The 21,903-nt window shown below is 44.5% G+C and overlaps 1 protein-coding gene across 5 annotated transcripts in view; it reads right to left on the reverse strand.

The window, feature by feature from the left end:
* gabbr1b (gamma-aminobutyric acid (GABA) B receptor, 1b) overlaps window positions 1-21,903 on the reverse strand; it is a 294,834-nt gene that overhangs the window by 155,961 nt on the left and 116,970 nt on the right. Inside the window, exon 1 of one of the 5 annotated variants that reach the window (XM_039820114.1) lies at window positions 13,577-13,663. The exons of the other annotated variants lie outside the window; for them this stretch is intronic. The gene's annotated coding sequence lies outside the window, so the exon portion shown is untranslated. Of the gene's footprint in view, window positions 1-13,576; window positions 13,664-21,903 lie in introns of those variants that run through there. 5 annotated transcript variants of the gene reach the window in all.

A 21,903-nucleotide genomic window follows, 5' to 3' on the forward strand; every position in this document is an offset into this window, starting at 1 on the left:
TCGCAATTTGATTTTTTTCCCAAATTGTTCAGCCCTACAGTGAATGCTTCTTCATTTGGAGCACTCATTCTTGATCCCATTTAACACCAGCATGTGTAACTTGTTCCTCAGGGCAAAGTGAAGCTGCAGTCTGTACATCCCTGTACAGAACGGAAGTGAGGCAGGCCCTGGACATTGGAATGCAGCTCAAATCACAGCTGTCCTGCCCTCAGGCGAGGCACTTAACCTGCTCTGACCCTCTCAAGCCTCAGCTAGATGAGGATAGCGGCATCTGACAGGCCAATAAATCCAACATTAATAACAGCATCAGAGTGTGGGACAGCAGGCCAACACTTAGCTGTATTAGACATGCATTTGACAAGCAGTAAAGGTCATTCTGAACACTGGAACTCTGTCCTCCTCATGCTTTGAGACAGGGACTTTGATAAATGAGGCTGTCACCTATTACAGAGAGAGTTTTACTCTGTAGTAAATGTGTGAAATGACTTCATGATTTTCTAGTTCAATTATTACAATTTTGACTATGCAAGGGGCACAAGACAATTTTTTCCCACGTGGAAATAACAAAAAATTGTCCCCATCTGTGCTCTCACCATTTTTGCATTCCCATGATGAGTTTAACAATGATAGCTAATGTACAATTCCGAAAGAATGGCAATTGTATATGCATCTCCCATGCTTGTCAGGCTGGAGTTTTTCTCTACTGCTTAAGTTATCTTCAATAGTTGTCTTTTTAATTGACAAGCCCCTCCTCCATTAGTGACCATAGCTACTACAAAAAAACGATAGAAATGAGCCTTTGAGTTCGACTATTGAAATTAAAAGCAAGCTCAGCGATTCCCCCACTTTTTTCCTCCCTCCACCCCCACCTACTTGTGCACCTCTGAAGAAAAAACAACAACAGACACGGCGCAGTTTACCAGCCAGTAGCATGCAGGTAAATACACATGGTAACGTTAGCTGCAGCTTGACTTTTCCAGACACCATGGCCATTGCTGGAGTCAGAGATGATGGAGAAAAAACAGAACTGGAAAATTCTGCTGCTTCCCTGAAGTCACTGGGTGGCAACATGTAGCCTTCCCCGTGAGTGAGTTATGGATCTGACACCTGATAGGCTATGCTTCTTTTGGACAGTCACTCAGCCTCCCTGTCTTACTAGCTGTTGCCAGGGGACGGCTAACATGAGCTACATTAGGTCAGCACTGACCACTGAGGGCTAAGTTACAGCAGCTAACGATTGAGTTTCCCTGGTGCGGAGCTTCGCCTCCATCTCAACAAATAAACTACAGTTATTACATGTACTATTATTACATTAGGAGGCAGAGGAATAGCTATATTTAATGGCAATATCAACAGAGAGCCGGAGAGTGAGAAGCCACTGCTAACTGCTAAACTAAAGTAGCTAACAGCTAATAGCGTATAAACAACTGTCGGATTAGAGAGAAAGTTGTTGAAACCAGGAGAGAGATATGAGTGCTTGAGTGAACTAGTATAATATTAAGTTTAAATGTAAAGCGCACAATCGCACAGAAATGTAGCAATACAAGCAGTTGCACGTCAGCCAAACAGGAGGCTGGACAGCCAGTAACCACAATTTGATTATTTAAAAATATATGCGATGTGGGTGCCCGGATAGGTCAGTTGGTAGAGGTGGCACCCATGTATAGAGGTTTACTCCTCGATGCAGCGGGCCGGGGTTCGACTCCGACCTGTGGCCCTTTGCTGCATGTCATTCCCCATCTCTCTCTCCTTTCATTTCTTCAGCTGTCCTGTCAATAAAGGCCTAAAAATGCTCAATGAATAATCTTTAAAAAAGAAAAAATATGCGATTTCCCAACCCTAGTTCACCCTCCTGAGAAAACCCATTTTGGCGAAAACTGACCAGAAGATAGAGAGCTTTGCCTTCTGGCTCAGCTCAGAGTCATTGTTCAACTTTGTGCCTCCATAGATGACGGAAAACTTAGCAGCTGCATCAGGGCTGCTCATTCTGCAAAGGCCATAAGAAAAGTAAACACATAACACATTTTGTTTGTGTTGACAAATTGTGGTTAAACTGTACTGTCTACCTAAATTCTTTCCTCAACTGAGTGTTCATAAAATTTTCCTGTGTAAGTCAACAACGTCTCCCCAACATTCATCACGTATGTGAAATGAGTTGTCCTGCTCCTGAGTTTTTTCCGCTCCATTGTACCCTCACTTGCGAACAAGACCTATAGGTACTTGAAGTCTCTCACTTGGGGTAAGGACTCATTCCCTACCTGGGTACTCACACCATCGGTTTCCTGCTGAGAACCATGACCTCAGATTTAGAGGGGCTAATCCTCTTCCCAGCCGCTTCACACTGAAGGTCACGGAACGATGATGCCATCAGGACCACATCATCTACAAATAGCAGCGATGAAATCCCCAGCCCACTGAACCTCAACCCTTCAACACCACAACTATGCCTTGATATTCTGTCCATGAATATCACAAATGAAACTTTATTCTTATTCGTCACATACAGTACAATGTAGTGAAATGTAATTACTGCATTTAACCCATCCTAAGTATTAGAGGTAGTGGACAGCTATACATACAGCATCCGGAGAGCAACTTTGGGGTTCAGTGTCTTGTTCAGGGACACTCTGATATGTGACCAGAGCCCATCAACCAATCTTGTGGTTGAGGGGCGACCACTCTACCTCTTCCTCTACAGCCACCCCAAACAGGATTGTGCAATTGTTGATTGTGTTGATTGTCAGACTATTTAATGAAAAAATAGTAATATCATCTGTATGTTGATCAATTCATCTAAACTTCCATATTGTGCAGGGTAATGATCATGTAGCCTACAGGGCCCACTAGTAGGCTACATTGTTATTCTAACAATTCCTTTGGGTCTTTTGAGAGAGCCTCTACAATGTGTGAACAACTAGTTATTAAGTTATTATTTGCAATTTAAAAGTTTCTGTATTTTAACTGTATAACTGTGTAACTGTATTTTTTTCTGTGTATTTACTGTGTAATGTTGTGTAATACCTCAACTTTGTCTTTATGTATTACATGCTATTAAGGAACCGCAGAAAAGGTAGCTGTAGTAGCTAGGTCAGCTAATGGGAAATCCAAACAAATGTACTCTGGCCTGTTATACAATGCAGGCTAATGTGGGGTCTAGTAATCATAAATGTATATCACTCATTGATTACTATAAATCAATCGATTGGTTGGCTTGCCTAGAACTCTCTAAACATGCTAATCAGCCCATCTCAATGCAACCTGATCTCACAGAATTCCGTCAAATGAACACGGGCCCTTAACACTAAATCCGTGGCAGTTTCACGGAATTGCAACAAAATCCGATAAACTGCCACGGAATAATTCCATTAAATGAACACAGGATCGCCAACGGATCGTCAAATTCCGTGATGGGCTCACGGAAGAATTCCGTGAAATGAACACGGATTGCCGAAAAAGAAACGGGCTTACGTGACACGCAAGAAGAACGGAGCGGTTGGGTTCAGGAAAAGGTCGTGGGTGGGCTAACGGTTCTGTGACACACGTGGGACATGCTTACATGACACGCAAGAAGAACGGAGCGGTTGGGTTCAGGAAAAGGTCGTGGGTGGGCTTACGGTTCTGTGACAAAAAAACACAACTGACAAACGCCACACGCGGGATGCAAACTCCGGTCTCCTGGGTGAAAGTCCTGTGTTTTACCCATCCACCACCCGAACCAACCTCCATACGTGGAATTCCGGCCTTACATACTGCTCACTACCGTGCTACGTCATCTTCTCATTGACTTTACATTGGCATTGTTTTGAATGAACTGTTACCAGTCCGTGCCCATTTTACGGAATTCAGTGAGACCAGTCTGTCTCAATGTGTAATATTGTCTTTTCCTCTACTGAGACTGTACTGATGTTGTTTGTTGGTCCATCTCAGTCTGGAAAGATGTTCCGTACTCTTCAGGTCATCTCAAACAGTGAAAGAGATCTTTTTCGACCTCACTCAGACCATCACCACGGTCTTACCTTGAATGATGCAATCCTTCAACCTATCCTCGAGACATTATATCAACAAAGTCATGTGACTGACCTTAGGAGGCTTGGCAACGCCTCTTCCTCTTTGCTTTACTCGCCTCATCCGAGATAGGTAAGTTGTGTATTAAGACACAAACATTTGGGACTCATTTGGGACTTTTGTGCAGGTGCCTTGTGTCCCTGAGGATTGTGTGTGGTGTTTTCCCTTTTATGCATTTCATGACAGAGAGTTGTTGCATGGTTTGTGTTAACCTTTTCTCTGTTTTACTTGCGCCAATTTCTGTGGCTTGCAGTTTCGGGTAAGTGCTCCGTGTATGTTTGTTCAGGGTTTTTTTTTCTCTACAGGAGTAAAAACCTTTAATTGATTGAGTTCATTCCCGTTTGCTCGCTGTCTGCAGTGATTGGGGTTTATTAACCCGATGTGCAGAGAAATCTGTTCAGGCTTCGGCAGTGCAGCCTTCACAGGATGACGGAAGCGCAGACGTGAGCACCCTCCTGACCATAGACAGGGCGGGGCTCGGGTACACAACATGTTCCCCGACCTTCTCATTGCCCGGTTGGGGGCTCGAGGAATATGATTGACCAGTGTCAACAACTGGACTCTTAGTCACAGATCCTGGCTGCCATACGTGGTTTGTCTGATCGGTTAGGTAAGATTGAGGCTCAGCGTTCTGTGGCGAGGACCGCATCAGAGCCGGGACCCTCAAGAGGTTCCTCCCCTGAAGAGTTGCCTTCCTATCAGCGGGATGATGGTGATCACCCTGATGCCCTCTCCCTTTATGCCCCTTTTGAGCAGGTGGTCAGGCTGAGGATGCAGCTGAGTCTGAACAGTTTGACTCCTCGCGGTTTGGTGTGTTGTCCACTTTGCCCTCACCCATGGATATTATCTCCAAGGTCTCATGACCAAAAATTGTGGGTCTTGATGTCCCGACTGTGTCCCCTGCTCTGGTGGATGGAGTGTGGGCAGGCATCTCCCAGTCCCAGCAATCAGTGTCAGTTCCTGTGGCGGGGGATTATTTACAGATGCTCAGAAAGGGGTGGAGTGCCCCTAGTGGGGCCCCTTAATTCAATGCAGGCTGCCGGCGATTGACTAAAGTACAATATGCTCCCGGCACTGGTATGGGGGATATGCCTCCCGATTCAATGGGAAATGGCGGCTTTGACGTCTCTGGGTCTGGAGCAGGGCCTCATGGAGGTAACCCTTAGGGGTATGGGGGTAGCCGCCGGAACTCAGAAAAGTTTCAGACCCATGGGTAATGGCTATGGTGTCAAACGGGTACAGACTTCAGTTTCGGTGCCGTCCCACTCCTTTCTCACGGGTCTGCATGACCATCATCAGGGACGTGGTCCAGGCTCGGTTTTTAACAGAGAAGATTTTGATCCTTATGCAGAAGGATGCGATCGTGAAAGTCTATCCCAGCGAACAGCTCGCTGGCTTTTATTCCACGTATTTCCTCGTTCAAAAGAAGGATGGTGGGTTGCGCCCCATCTTGGGCCTAAGGTGGTAAAACACCTTCATGAAGGTTCTGCCTTTCAAAATGCTGAACACAAATCAGGTCTTAGAAGCCATAGAAAGAGGAGAGTGGTTCACCTCCATAGAACTCTTGTGCTGTATTCCTCTTCCATGAGGCTGTGGGGGGTGTTACGATGGGGAGACATCCCTTGGTGTCCCAGTTCATTAAAGGGGAGTGTAGACTGCATCCATACAGGTGCTCCAGGTCTCCTTCATGGGAGCTACTCTTGGTGCTGAAGGCCTTGACTCGGCTTTCCTCTTGGCTATATGTTCCGCTAAGAGGGTTGGCGAGCTGCATGCTCTATCAATTAGTGAGGATTATTTGAGATGGAAGGCTGAAAACACTGGCGTGTCTCTCTGGCTGAATCAATCTTTTCTGCCTAAGGTGGTTAACCCTCAGACTGTTAACCAGATGATTGAGATCAGCTCCTTTCAGCTTGATCCGGTGAGCGTGCTTACTTTATGTCCAGTGAGGGCACTAAGGGCTTATCTTGCCTGCACTCGGGCTCTGAGCAGCTCTCACACCCAGCTCTTCATTTGTTTTTGTGGCAAGAAGTTGGGGCTCCCTGTGTCTGAACAGAATTTATCCCACTGGAATGTGAACACTGTCTCTGCAGCCTATTCTGGGCAGAATCTCCCAGTCCCAGCTAATCTGTTGGCCCACTCGACCAGAGGCATGGCTGCTTTCTGGGCTGCTCTTAGAGGAGTTCCTCTTTCAGAGATCTGTGCAGCGGCAACATGGTCTGCTCCCTGTACATTTTCCAGGTTCTACAGAGTGAATGTGGCATCCCCTGCACCATTGGGTTCCGCTGTTCTCCTCTCGGCTGCGGGGCGTGGTTGTGACGGGGTGGAGTCCTCTGTTCCTCGCAACCCTGATGCTACTTGAAATCCAAGGTAAGACCGTCGGTCTGAGTGAGGTCGAAATAGATCGTAAGTTAGGGCTATAACTATGGATCTATGAAACCGAACGATGACCGTCACAATTTCTTGTTGCTCAGAACGGGCTGAGGCTGAGGCGTTCCAGGCAAGAGGAAGAGGCGTGGCCACCTGGATGCTCTTATGGATGGTGCCAAGCCTCCCAAGGTCAGTCACATGACTTGACTTGTTGATATAATGTCTCGAGGATAGGTTGAAGGATTGCATCATTCAAGGTAAGTGCGTGGTGACGGTCATCGTTCAGTCTCATAGATCCATAGTTATAGTCATAACTTACGATATTTCTTTCTGGGTTCTTCTCTATAAGGACAATCTGTGTTCATTGAAGGTGCTTAATAAACCTGTAAATATATGTCAAGGTTATAGCATTGTCAAAACAGTGTGTCACATTAGTTTCTTGGCTACATGCGCTAGATGGATGGTGAAGTCATCATCATGAAACGTGAGTGTTTATTGAGTGTAGTAACAGATGTTTTGGGGGACACAGTCTTGAGAGGAGTGTCTTTACAATCGAGTGATTGCTTATTTTCATGGTGCTGGGTAGCAGTTTGAGCTAAAAATCCTTGGGCTGAAATTAATAGTGTGTACCAGTGTACTGTTGAATCCTGCCGTGTCCTCTAACCTCTCCCATCATTAGTACTCAGTTAGAGCCACATAAATAATTCATGCACGTTAACTATGCTGCCACATTTAGCCTGCTGATCATTCCCCCCCTCTTCTTATTCTTGCAAACACTAATTTATTTAATAGTCTTCACTGTAGAGGGTAACACAACATATGGGGTTTTAATCTTGAAAGGTCTTTCCCCATTCACTTTCTCATGGGAGTTGTGAAAAGCAGTCAACAACCCATCTAGTCATATGCTATGCACGTATCATCATCCCCTACATGTTCATACTGTTGTTTACAGCCATAATCATCAGAGCTCATGAATGTTGGAAAATAAATCAAGCACATGAGCATATGTGTGCCGATAACTAAATTATGTAAACACGGATGCATGCTGTAATGGATCAGAAACACAACAAGCTTGAACTCAAAAGCATGACATAAAGAAAGTCAGGGGTCCTTAAACATGTAATCAGTCATAACAGGCAAACAAAACCAGACAGGGGTCAGTGGAATAATCATCAATCAGGCAAAAACAGTGGCTGGAAAGCTAGAGTGCTTAAAATCTGGACAGTCAGTTGTGGAAGAAGTGGAGATAGGCCGTTGTATTTACTGCTGCATTGATTAGGGAAATGGGAAGCAGGTGAGTAAGTGGGCAGAGAAGGTTATATGGAAGAGGGTTACTGTAGGGCTCGTCTGACTCACAGGATGTAGACTGTGCCTGCCATTGGCCACCTATTTCGAGCAGAATTCTTCTCTGCTTCCCTCCTGACACTATTTTCCAAGGGCAGCGTTGCTGCATCGTGGGCTTGGTGTCGCTGAAGATGATTGTGAAAGGTTTAAAGAAATGGAAATAACCCAGAGCATTTTGTATTACTTGGTGTGGAATCACGATGGGTTTAGCCAGACCTTTCTCCAACGCTGGCATGAAGTGTGGTCTGGCTATGCGAGACTACTGAGAGAGAGTGGCTGGATCGGAAACGACAGGGAGAGCACTAGCTCTGTTTATTCTGTCATACATTAATATGGCAGAATAAACAAAGCCAGCAACAGTATGAATGTTAGGAGGGTTGGAGGTATGCATCACTTGTACTTAATATATTTGTCACACTAAAAACGCATGTGGCCCCAGCCTGGCTCCTCCATTTGAAATGTTCTAGAACCGACACATCCAAAAAAACACAGAGCAACATTAGCATTCTGCCTTGCCCTAGTCCGCCAGCCCTGTTTGAAGACGTTGCCTGCCTGCTCAGAGCTGTTTTCTGGAATACTTTGCACTCCTGCTCTAAACTGAGTACTTGGAAACCTCAGTCTGCCCGCTTCCCACCGTGACTCTTCAGTTCAACTGTTGGCATACTTGCCTTTAAAAAAAAAAACCTGAGTTAACTGTCCATCTGCCTTGTGTTCGCTTCTGGATCCATTCAACAGAACCTTAACAGTTGCAGCCTGGTAATAACTGAAGTCAACAAAGACAAGCCGTGTCAACTCTTTTCTTACCTGGACTATGGTTGCTGGACAGTAAGATGATGATGTCTAAAGAGATTTATGTGTGATAAGATAAAATATGTATGACTGTCCAACTCTGGCTTGGCTAAGAGTCACTGAATGTCAAAATGAGCCCATTTATGTGTACATAATACATTTAAAGATATAGTGCATAGTTTCTATCGCCCCCATGAGGAATTCTATGACAACATAACTGTCGGCACGTCCACATGATACAAGCCTTCCGTGATCGCGCACCTCCCCCCCAACCCTCCTCCATGCAGTTGCTAGTAGCCAAGGAATAAAAAAACATGATGGATTCTTCAGAACAGGTAACTATCTTCACTTGAGTTTGTGTGTGAAAGTCGCCGGATGACACAATCTTCTAAACATAGCCATACTGAGAAATACAGAGAGAGTTGTTTGGAGCTGATAGTATTAATTAGCTTTGTAGCAACTCATTTGGCAAGGGCTTGAATGTAACGGACGTTCATTAATATCATAAAGTTATGCAATAAAGTTTTAAATATTGGTATAAAATGCTTCTGATTTTCTAAGGATCTCTGGAAAACTAAGCAGAAAACCAAATGTCTCTTCCTCTCATTCCCTCTCTGCCTACCCACACACACAGCTGACCTTTCCCTGGGTTGTACACAGGTATGAGGTGGAGGCGTACTTGGAGAGAGATATTGGGAGTACAGTCTTAATTAAAAGATGCTAATGTTTGCTTCTATCTGCTGGCTGCAGCTACAGCTCCAGGCCTCAACATCCAATCACTGATAAATCCTGGATTAATGCTGCCTCCAATTTAACAATCAGAGAAACACAATGCAGCATCCCGCCGTCCAACTACCCACAGGACACAGTCACTGCTCCAAAACATTATGCTGCCATTCACCCTCTACGAGTGTGACTAATGCATGAACCTCACACTGAAAAACAACACAGTTAATCAAAACCATTTGCAATCCATAAATGAAAGCAATGGTTCCAAGAGCTCTGACTGTCATACAGGCATTGTGTTGTCAAAACCTGATTTCCTGCAGCCACACAGCAGGGAGCAATGACTGTGTGTCAAAAACACATTTGATTTGTTGTTTGCCAGGGAGCTGAAGCTAAGGACTGATCAACACATTGACCTTTTTGGCCTATTTCAAAGAAAATGGAATGTGTTCACCGAGGTGTTTCTTCATTATCTGCAGCCCTCAGTCTTCTCCCTCTGTGTAACAAGCATGTCAATAGGACCTCCTCTGGACGTCGGCACAGCTTTCATTTTGGAACTATTTTTTAACCATAACGAGATGTCTTGATTGGGCATTTAAACAGCTGCCATTTAATGTCTCAATGTTGCTGGGTTTGGACGTCGAGTGGACGTTTCACACTAAAAGTAAATTGTTAATCCAATGCATTTGCTTTTTCCATAGCAATAATATGGTCAATAATTCCTGGTTTGTTAGAAGAGGGTCTGACTGGACCATTATTTGGCCTTTGTTATTCACAGTAAAAGTCTCCTTTAGTGACGGTAATCTTGGTGTCCTTTGGCGTTTGTTATTCACGCTAAAAGTCTCCTTTAGCATCGGTTCTCTTGACGTCACTTTTGACGCTCTGGGTCGGGACGTACTGACTGACATGCAGCACAAGAACAGGACAGTTACTCTGGATTTCCACTGGATGCAGAACGGCTGCAGACCTGTTTTATTTTGAAAATTAACTGGAACTTTTAATTTGCTTCTTTGCTCAACTTCCTGTCCCGCACTATCTGCCATGTGATGAATTGCTGCGGAGCTCTCCGGTGTCTGGCAAAAATAGAAGCTCTGCGTATCTGCTCTGGAGGGCTGCGGATCGCTGGAGCTGTGCCGGAGTCGGAACGCAGCCGTTCTGCACTCAGTGGCAATACACACATTGACTTTAATGGAAACCGAATGACTCCGCCGCCGTTTCGGAGCCGTTACGCAGCCGTAACACAGCCGGTGGAAATTGGGGCTTAGGTTTAGGAAAAGTTGGTGGGTGGGGTTATAAAATGTGACACACAGGACAAGAAGCCCGGTCTCCTGGGTGAAAGTCCTGTGTTGTTTGACTCCAACCAACCCCTTTATGTGGCATTTTGGTCTTTCATGCTATTCTCTACCGTTGTCACTCTTAAAGGGCAACTATTATATAGCATTTTCAGGATTATAGTTGCATTTTGTGTTTGTACTAGAACATGTTTACATGCTTTAATGTTAAAAACAAAAATACTTTATTTTTCTCATAATGCCCATGGCTTCTGCACCTGTATTCACCCTCTGTATGAGACGCCTGTCTCTTTAAGCCCTCCTCCCGAAAAAGCCCAGTCTGCTCTGATTGGCCAGCTCACTTCATGGAATCTTTCACTAGTTGAAGCCATAGACAGTATATAAGAATGGACCAACAGGTCCCGTTGCTCTGGACGGAGACCAGTGAAGGATATTAGAAGCACTTTTCCGGTGAGCGCTGAGCGTTACTGTGCAGCCTCCAACTGAGAGAGACGAAGTAAATGTGACGTGAGCAACCTGTCTGAAAGTTGTAAGTCTTCTGGTAGCTGTGCCAAGAGAAATCTCAATCATTCCCAATCTTGCAGAGACGGAGATCGTAGGTATATGTAAGGAGATAACATGGGCACAGGCTAATTATTGCTAACTAAAATGCTAGTTAACATCAATAATTAAACCTAAACAGCTCATGTAAGTCCAAACTGCCTGCAAGCTTCTCCTGTACTATACGGTAATTCCTCTACTATACGACAGCAAGTCGCTTGACAAGACAAGGCCGTCCCTCAACTCCCAGCAGGAAGCAGCTACAGAGTTTAATCCATGTTAAATAATAACTTAAATATTATGTCCATCTTAAAATTCTTTCATATTGTGTAATTACGGAAATATACAATGTAAAACAGACTCCTTGAGGTATGTTTTGCAAATGTATGTCATTTAAACTGCTGTAAATGACATGCTCCGTGGCTGTTATTTAAACTGAAAACAATACTTCATTTATATTACAATATTAGCTAGCTAACCATGTTACACAACAATACCAGCCAAAATCATTCTGAATCACTGCTAGCAAATTGTGCTGATTTCCACATATTGTTTTCTTTTGTTTCTAAATGGACTGATTGTTTCAAAATGCAACTGAAGTCATCAGCATCAGCATAAATACATGTTTGGAGACCTTGTGCCTATATTTATATTTCCCTCACTAACATGGCCCTGCCTCTCCCTGTTGTCTAGCCATAAAAGAGATGCTGGCTGTCGATCAGGAGGAGATGGGAGGACAGTGTGTCCCCAAAGCCTGGGAGCAGAGAGGACTCAGCTGGAATCAGCTGGACTGTAATGGAAGTGCACAGAGCATCATCCTGCCTCACTTAAAACATCCACACACAATACCATTGACCAAAGATCTCCTGTTCTCTCCTTCTCTTTCAGCCCCCAACCTCATTCTGCACTCGCTCTTCTTCACATCACCCTGGTATGTAGTTTATATATATATTAGAGAGGTTCCGATACCAATTTTTGCTTCCCTATACAAGGGCTTAACTTTGAGTTTGGCCGATAACGAGTACTGATTTGATACCAGTGTGTTAAAAAAATAAAACATATATTTGACTTTGTCTTAACAGCTGTATACTACTATCCCTGTATGGATGTGTTATGCTTTCTATCTTTGTTGTTAAACTCTTTGTGAAACATGAACAAACACAAATGAAAAATGAACTCCACAGAACTTCCTTTTATTATCCAGTTTGACAGTCAGTCATAATGGAAAAAGAACATAAATAAACTATTTTAAAGTAGATTTTTCGGGGCTAAATTATATGGTATAGGATGGATAAACTCCAGTACATTCCGATACCGATACCAGCATTTTAGGCAGAATCAGAGGCATTTCTGATACTGGTTTCAGTATCGGAACATCTCTAATATACATATATATATATATGCTAGGTATCTCCTGCCATTGCCCTTGGTGCAGGCACTGGCATTACGACTGCCATTGGTCCCCGGGTGCTGGACTGTAGTTGCCCACTGCTCCTAATAAGGATGGGTTCCATGCAGCGGATACGTTCCTCGTATGTGTAAATGTACTTGGCAAATAAAAGAATGGCATTATATCATTAACACTATCATATTATATATATTAATAATATAATACCATCACTACCTTTCCTCCATCCTCTTTGTCACCCCACCTCTCCTATAATCATTATCTAGCTGCACAGCTGCAGATCTCTGACAGAGCCATTCATCACTGACACAACACTGTGGGACGGGCCTGGCACAGAGACGTCCACACCCTGAGACGCTTAGCAGCGCTGTGCCACGACCACAGATTGGACACTTTAACATGTTTGAAAGAAACCACAGCTTTGCTGCTGATATTGTCCACAGTACATCTAAATCTTCTTGTTTTATATTCCACGACTGAGGCCAGAGTTGTACTGCCACCTGCTGGTACAAGTGCATCCACTTTAGCTGTACATTGTTTAGGATACAGGAGTCAATATTATATTGTTTTCTACAATTATGAATTTCCGCTGCAGTTTTGAATAGATTTAGAAGACTATTTCAGATATTGTTGATTATAGATTCGGCACATATATTGTTATTATTATTTACAGTCTATGATTCGGCACTTCTCAATCAAATGTCAGCTGGAAAAAGTACCGTCATTCTGCAACACAATATTCCTCTCTCTCAAATTTAAATATATGCTAAAAGCTTATTTGATGAGCAAACTACTTACATTCTGTATACTGTTGCCTTCCTTCTTCTTGTATTTTGACACATACACATACCTCATGCTTATTTTTTTGTTGTCGCATTAAATCATTGTGCAAGAGAACTAAACTGATATTTTATAATTGGAAAATGTATTGAATTTGTTTAATAAGCTGAAATCAGAATCAAATATATGCAATTCTAAAAGATAATAATGTCATGAATACATCCATCATAGAAAACAAATATCACATGTCACCTAAAGGTTTCACCTGCAGCGGTGGTTCTAAATGTTTCTGAGGAGCATCTGGACACCTTTAGTCTCGCTTTGACCTTCAGACCTTCCTCCACAGCACTGCAAAGGAGGGTCTGGCTAGTCCTCACAGCATTCCTGGATGGGAGAAAAACATGCTCTGGTTTATTGGCATTCCTTTAAACCAATAACAATTGTCTTAGGCTGGACTAAGCGCTGGATGGAGCAACGGTGCCTCTACAAAATAGCCTCGGGAAGGAACTTGTTTTGGTGGAACATGTGTACGTTCAAAGGTTGTTTTAGTGGTGCAACAGAAAACTCAGAAAGGACAGATAGTCTAGCTAGCTGTCTGGATTTACCCTGCAGAGGGTAAAGAACCGGAGTTTAGAACGCCAACCTAAAGAAAGAGGAAGGGGACAGACATCCGGCGGAATTGCCGGCGGCAACAGAGCAATCCCGGAAATAATACGTCGCGGATATAGACTATCACATATCTAACTGACCTAATGTTTCACAATGATTGAAAATTATCATGCAGGTTATTATACTTATCTGAAAACACAACAGATAAGAAAAATATGAAGCTAAAAAGTAAAGATGAATAATGATTTACAGTGATTTTATAGTCACCAGGGTTATAAACTCCTTTTTGTTTTTCTACAGCCAAACAGTCTAGATGCTCTTGATCAGTTTGGCTTCTGGTGAGATGAAGGAAGTCCTAATTTAAGAACATGCCTGCCCAAAAAAACATAATCCAGAGCAGCTGTTTACTGCTTGTCATTTACAGGACATTAGCAGCTGCACAGAGCCACACCTTAAGCACCTCTACTCTGAACAAAAAGCTGGGAGGTTCATCTGGGATGGAAACAGCTCTGTCATGTTAGAAGCAGCACACTATCGCCATCATGAGGTAAGATGGGAGCACTGACACTTAACTACTAATGTTGAGGCAAGTTTTGGTTTTGCAATATCCACAACCATATATATATATATATATATATATATATATATACATTTCATGTTCCCTTCCTTTTATCTCATGTTACAGTCAGTTGCCAACAGTTTCAACATTAAAGGGGTACGCCACTGATATACTGCGGTGCTTCCATGGGGTCACATTTAAAAGAGAATGGTCAAAATGAAAGAAGCTGAGCCTGAAATATTCCTAGTTTTAGTCACTATTATAGGCCAAACACATGGACATTCTACACTGCCCATTATGCAACTCCACGTCTTCTTTCACAAATCCAAAGTTCAGCTAAATAATTTGAGTTACACAAATCGTCCAAAGTAGCTACAGCTGGACTCTCATTCCCTCTGTGTGTGCAGTATGAAAGCAGCATGGAGCTCAGCAGTCGGAGCTAGCTGCTCAGCAAGAAAACACTGTCTGGAAGCACAACAGAGGGAATTCTAACGAACATCCCAACTTAGATATGTACGACATAGGTTCTTATTTATAGTTCAGTGTCTGATTTCTCCCATATCACTGCAGCAACACTAACCAGGAGTATCATCTGTGATCAGAGCGCATCACACTGTAATTCTGTTCCTCAGAGCAACTGTGTCTACTGTCTTTCCTTCTGCTTGTGATGTAAAAGACCAACCCATTGTCACTCCCAACACGTCAAATACTGACGCTTGGTCAGTGTCTCTCTGCGGCGCAAAAATTCCCCTTAATCTTCTGAATGGAACACAGTGGGCAGAGCAGAAGCTCGACCGCAGCGCTGTAAGATGACGTAGTGTTAAGAGAGACAACGGTAGAGAGTAATATGTAGAGAGACAACGGTAGAGAGTAGTATGAAGAGAGACAACAGTAGAGAGTAGTATGTAAAGAGACAACAGTAGAGAGTAGTATGAAGAGTGACAACAGTAGAGAGTAGTATGAAGAGAGACAACAGTAGAGAGTAGTATGTAAAGAGACAACAGTAGAGAGTAGTATGTAAAGAGACAACAGTAGAGAGTAGTATGTAGAGAGACAATGGTAGAGAGTACTTTAAAAGACCGAAAATCTGTGTAAAGAGGCAGGTTGGGGTGGTGGATGGGTCAAACAACGCAGGACTTTCACCCAGGAGACCGGGGTTCATGTCCTGTTCTTATCCCGCGTGTCACTGAAACATACATTTTGTAACCCCACCCACGATTTTTTTCCTAAACCTAACTGTCCCGTTCTTCAGTTAAACCAGGGCCGGTTTTAGGGGCGCCGTGTAATAGAATTCGAACGACAAGCGAAATAAAACGTGTTTATTAAACATGATCATCCTAGGGCGCCCCCTCAGCCACACGTTTACTTGTCAACCTTTCATTACGCGACTTTTCCAGTCTACGGGTCAAACTCAAACACACGGAGCTCTGAAGCAGACCTGTTAGTGTCCACTCTCGCTGTAAAAATAGAGACGAGCAGCGGCACAGACACGGAGCTGCTGCAAGCGCACCTTCCCTGGTCTGTGCAGCTTCAGGTTTAAAATGGACGCACTCTGCTGTGGGCATGCTGCGGCAGATGTGTCCCTATTTCTGCGTAGTTTTGTGTTTCCACCTCCGATGTAGAGCAGCGTACAGCCACTTCCCTAAGACACAGACCACCGTCCCAAACGGGGCTCTGTGTCTGGCAGCAGGTCTGAGATCTACCGTATCAGCAGAGCAATCACGTAATGCACAGCAGACTATGGTGCAGGTGGATTATTTTCTGAAATATAGTGACTTTATTCTTGTAATAGTCTATTGTATTATCACTTTATTTTTTTCACAATATCTCAACTCCTCCAAACCAGAGAGAACACAGATGAGATATACTGTATTTTGAATGTGCACAAAGTTTTGAACATGAGCAGAAATCTTACTCAAACACATCTGAAATATTACAGTCGAGGGGTTTATTAATTCATTAAAATGAATTCATGTATCATTCAGGTGAATAATTTTAATATGCACATTTAAGGTGGTTACTTCCTCAACAAAAGAAGCAAAAGTGGGAAGAGTAAATGATGCCTAGGCTAGATGTGTGCTGACTCAGATATAATTAGAAACATCGATCCAAAGGAGAATAAATAGATGAAAGCAATACAGAATGCCTGAGAGCCTTACTGCAAAATATTCCATCCATCCATCTTCTTCCGCTTATCCGGTGTCGGGTCGCGGTGGGAGCAGCTCCAGCAGGGGACCCCAAACTTCCCTTTCCCGAGCCACATTAACCAGCTCTGACTGGGGGATCCCAAGGCGTTCCCAGGCCAGGTTGGAGATATAATCCCTCCACCTAGTCCTGGGTCTTCCCCGAGGCCTCCTCCCAGCTGGACGTGCCTGGAACACCTCCCTAGGGAGGCGCCCAGGGGACATCCTTACCAGATGCCCGAACCACCTCAACTGGCTCCTTTCGACGCGAAGGACCAGCGGCTCTACTCCAAGCTCCTCACGGATGACTGAGCTTCTCACCCTATCTCTAAGGGAGACGCCAGCCACCCTCCTGAGGAAACCCATTTCGGCCTCTTGTACCCTGGATCTCGTTCTTTCGGTCATGACCCAGCCTTCATGACCATAGGTGAGGGTAGGAACGAAAACTGACCGGTAGATCGAGAGCTTTGCCTTCTGGCTCAGCTCTCTTTTCGTCACAATGGTGCGATAGATTGAATGTAATACCGCACCCGCTGCGCCGATTCTCCGACCAATCTCCCGCTCCATTGTCCCCTCACTCGCGAACAAAACCCCAAGGTACTTGAACTCCTTCACTTGGGGTAAGGACTCATTCCCTACCTGGAGAAGGCATTCCATCGGTTTCCTGCTGAGAACCACGGCCTCAGATTTAGAGGTGCTGATCCTCATCCCAGCCGCTTCACACTCGACTGCGAACCGATCCAGTGAGTGCTGAAGGTCACAAGCCGATGATGCCATCAGGACCACGTCATCTGCAAAGAGCAGCGATGAGATACCCAGCCAACCGAACTGCAACCCCTCCCCACCCCGACTACGCCTTGATATCCTGTCCATAAATATTACAAACAGGATTGGTGACAAAGCGCAACCCTGGCGGAGGCCAACCCTCACCTGAAACGAGTCCGACTTACTGCCGAGAACCCGGACACAGCTCTCACTTTGGTCGTACAGAGATTGGATGGCCCTGAGAAGAGACCCCCTCACCCCATACTCCCGCAGCATCTCCCACAGTATCTCCCGGGGGACCCGGTCATACACCTTCTCCAGATCCACAAAACACATGTAGACTGGTTGGGCATACTCCCAGGCTCCCTGGACGGAATCCGCATTGTTCCTCTTCAACCCAAGGTTCGACTATCGGCCGAACCCTCCTTTCCAGCACCTTGGAGTAGACTTTACCAGGGAGGCTGAGAAGTGTGATACCCCTGTAATTGGCACACACCCTCTGGTCCCCCTTTTTAAAAAGGGGAACCACCACCCCAGTCTGCCACTCCTTTGGCACTGTTACAGACTTCCACGCAATGTTGAAGAGACGTATCAACCAGGACAGCCCCTCCACACCCAGAGCCTTGAGCATTTCTGGACGGATCTCATCAATCCCCGGGGCTTTGCCACTGTGGAGTTGTTTGACAGTGACTTCCGCCTGGGAAATCGACGACAATCCCCCGTCATCCTCCAGCTCTGCCTCTAACATAGAGGGCGTATTAGTCGGATTCAGGAGTTCCTCAAAGTGCTCCTTCCACCGCCCTATTACCTCCTCAGTTGAAGTCAACAGTGTCCCCTCCTTACTGTACATAGCTTGGATGGTTCCCCGCTTCCCCCTCCTGAGGTGGCGAACAGTTTTCCAGAAGCACTTTGGTGCCGACCGAAAGTCCTTCTCCATGTCTTCTCCAAACTTCTCCCACACCCGCTGCTTTGCCTCTTTCACGGCAGAGGCTGCAGCCCTTCGGGCCCTTCGGTACCTTGAAACTGCCTCCGGAGTCCTCTGGGATAACATATCCCGGAAGGACTCCTTCTTCAGTTGGACGGCTTCCCTGACCACCGGTGTCCACCATGGTGTTCGTGGGTTACCGCCCCTTGAGGCACCTAAGACCCTAAGACCATAGCTCCTCGCCGCAGCTTCAGCAATGGAAACTTTGAACATTGTCCACTCGGGTTCAATGCCCCCAGCCTCCACAGGGATGCACGAAAAGCTCTGCCGGAGGTGTGAGTTGAAAGTCTGTCGGACAGGGGCCTCCTCCAGACCGGGGTAAACTCCAACGTAGCGGCGCTCAGCCGGGGGCTTGTGAGTATCCCCACACCCGCCCGGCGCCTCACACCCTGGGCAACTCCGGAGAAGAAAAGAGTCCAACCCCTATCCAGGAGTATGGTTCCGGAACCGAGACTGTGCGTAGAGGTAAGCCCCACCAGATCTAACCGGTAGCACTCCACCTCCCGCACCAGTTCCGGATCCTTCCCCCACAGAGAGGTGACATTCCACGTCCCCAGAGTCTGCCGCCCGGGTCTGGTCCGTCGATGCCCCCGACCTTCACTGCCCCCCGTGTGGCAGCGCACCCGACCCCAGCGGTTCCTCCCACAGGTGGTGGGCCCATGGGCTGGAGAGATGGGGGCCATGTAGCTTTTTCGGGCTGTGCCCGACCGGGCTCCGTGGCAAACCCGGCCACCAGATGCTCGCTGACAAGCCCGCCATCTGGGCCTGGCTCCAGACGGGGGCAAAATATTCCATTATGTTTTTATATTTGGATTGTAATCTCTGTTTCCCTTTAGATAAAGATATTTACTTTTAAAAAGTGCATTAAAATTCACCAGAATGCAGGAAATGAAGTATTTAATGCTCAAATTTTTCAGGGGGTGGACCCCCAGACCCCCCCACCCCCCCCCATCATAAGTCACCACGCACACAAATCTGGAAACAAAACACTGGCCTTTGGGTTGCCAGACCAGTTATGATTAGACCAAATGTTGGTGCCATCTAACTTCCATGGAAGCTAGAAACTAAAATGAACATACATTGCTACTCTATTGCTGACACAGTGCTGTGGAGATCTGGCAATGTGAGACTGGGGGGGGGGCACAAAACTCAATCTCACCTAGGGCAACCAAAGGGCTAGAACCGGCCCTGAGTTAAACATATGTCCTGACCCAGAGCGTCAAAAAGTGACACCAACAGTCCTGACCAAGCACGTCTAAATAGATGCTAAAGGAGACTTTTTGCATCAATAACAAACGCCAAAGGCACCTGGCCAAGCATCGCTTTTTGACGCGATGGAAGTGAGAATGTGTTGCAAAGACAGTGAAAAGGTCCGCCTGCTTTCATTGCTGAATGTGACCATATGCTGTGCAGTGTTCACGTTCTTTCATTCACTGTGATAGTTAAAGAAATGTCTGAAATGAGAGTAAGGCTTTGTTGAGTGTTACTGAAAAGAAGATAACAAAGACTTTTTCCAACTTGTATTCTTTCTGAATAACCTCTCCCAGCATCACAAACCTGGAGAAGAAAACACAATCACAGTTCTTGTCAGTCTCCATGTGCTATCTCTGTAGCCACCATAGCCCACACGTGCAGTTTCACTTTTTGAAAAACAGGACTAGGTCATAACCTAGCATATGGCTGGACGTGTATGGTCAATGTGCTTAATTGTGGCCAAATTGTTACAGGGATAGTCAGCGATGGCGTCTATAATGTGAATATAGATATTAAATGCTCATCTGTAGTGGTCCCAGTAATATTTGTTGGTTATGTACTAAAGCAGTGTACTAAAGCATAAATTACAAAAAAAACCTTAACACTTTAAACCTTAAAACTGCCTTTAAAGTACTGCTGAGTGAGCTCTCGCTCCATTGCATATTGGCACATTCTCACCTGCACTGCTGTCATATTTGTTTGATGATCTTTTGCACAATTCCATTTCTACAAACTTTATATAGACTCTGCACTACATTCAGTATTTTTACTTGGACTATTGTATCTGTATTGTGTTACTGCCAGACCACTTAGACATTACCCTGTATATAGTCTCTTTATTTTATCTGTATTTTTTTGTAGATTCTTTACTGGTTTTTGTATGTTTATATTTTGCATATTTATTATTATGTGTAACTCTATGTTGTCTCGCATCTTTATGCTTTGTCTTGGCCAGGTCGTCGTTGCAAATGAGAATTTTTTCTCAATCGCCCTACCTGGTTACATTTTTTTTTTTTAAACCAGCTTATCACATGACAAGGTAAATGATGTTTAAGACAAATAATTAAGGACTGATTTAATTTAAAGAATTTACCAAGGTAATCATACTATTTTCAACAATTGTTTGTTCTTGGATTACTCATCTAAAGAATCAGCTCAAATGTTGGTCTCATGGAGCTGTTTGTTCATGGACAAACTGAAACCGATACCGTACACTACCACCTGACAACTTCACTGTTTACTTTGGGCGTTTCTCAATCCCAAGAATGCAAAGAACGCTCGGTTACGTTGTAATCTTGGTTCTCTGAGTGAAGAGACTGTCTCATCCCCATACATATGAAATATGAAATATGAAATATGTAACGGTGGATGAGAGAGTACATACTTGTGTTCCTGAGGAGAACGTTCTTGCCAGTCGTTCGTGGAAAAAAGAACTGGCAAAGTCACAACCCAGTCTCACGGCAGTTCGTAATTTGATCTATTGATTCGTGTACACAGACACATTTCCCCCATTTTTTGGCGACGATCAGGATGTTTTTTAAACTAATGTATTGAAATTGGAAGCATCTTTCACATCTGCACCATGTTTTTATCTGCAGCATAGAAGCTGTCACGATTTGCTATTATTGGTTTTTTTAGGACATAATTGTTGCCTTTTTTTATTTAATTTTTTTGGGGGGGCATTTTAGGCCTTTATTTGTGACAGGACAGCTTAGATATTAAAGGGGAGAGAGAGGGGTAATGACATGCAGCAATGGGCCACAGGTCAGAATCAAACCTGCGGCCACTGCGTCGAGGACTGAGCCTCTGTATATGGGCACGCGCTCTACTAGGTGAGCTACCCAGGCGCCCATAATCGTTGCTTTAATCAACATTTATTCACTAGATATTATCATGGTTTATATTTATTTCTTTTAATGTTATTATTTTGGTCTCATTACTAAAGCTGCACTGCTTTGTTGTTTATTGATATTTGATGTTTTTAAAACTATTAATCAACATTTATTCACGAGATGTTATCATGGTTTTATTTTTTATTTTAATGTTATTTTCTCGGTTTTATTACCGGTGAAATATTATATTATGCTGTAAGACAGAACACGGATCGATTGAGATATCAGACAATTGGACAGCAAGCAGGCAGTTCTTTTATGCCAATATTGCTTCAGTGTACATTTTGAATAAGTGATTTTGTCACCAGCAACCGTGGGACAAGTTGCTCAGTAAGTTATGCACCA

The sequence above is a fragment of the Perca fluviatilis genome, chromosome 13, assembly GCF_010015445.1.
Source record: "Perca fluviatilis chromosome 13, GENO_Pfluv_1.0, whole genome shotgun sequence".
Taxonomy (NCBI): domain Eukaryota; kingdom Metazoa; phylum Chordata; class Actinopteri; order Perciformes; family Percidae; genus Perca; species Perca fluviatilis.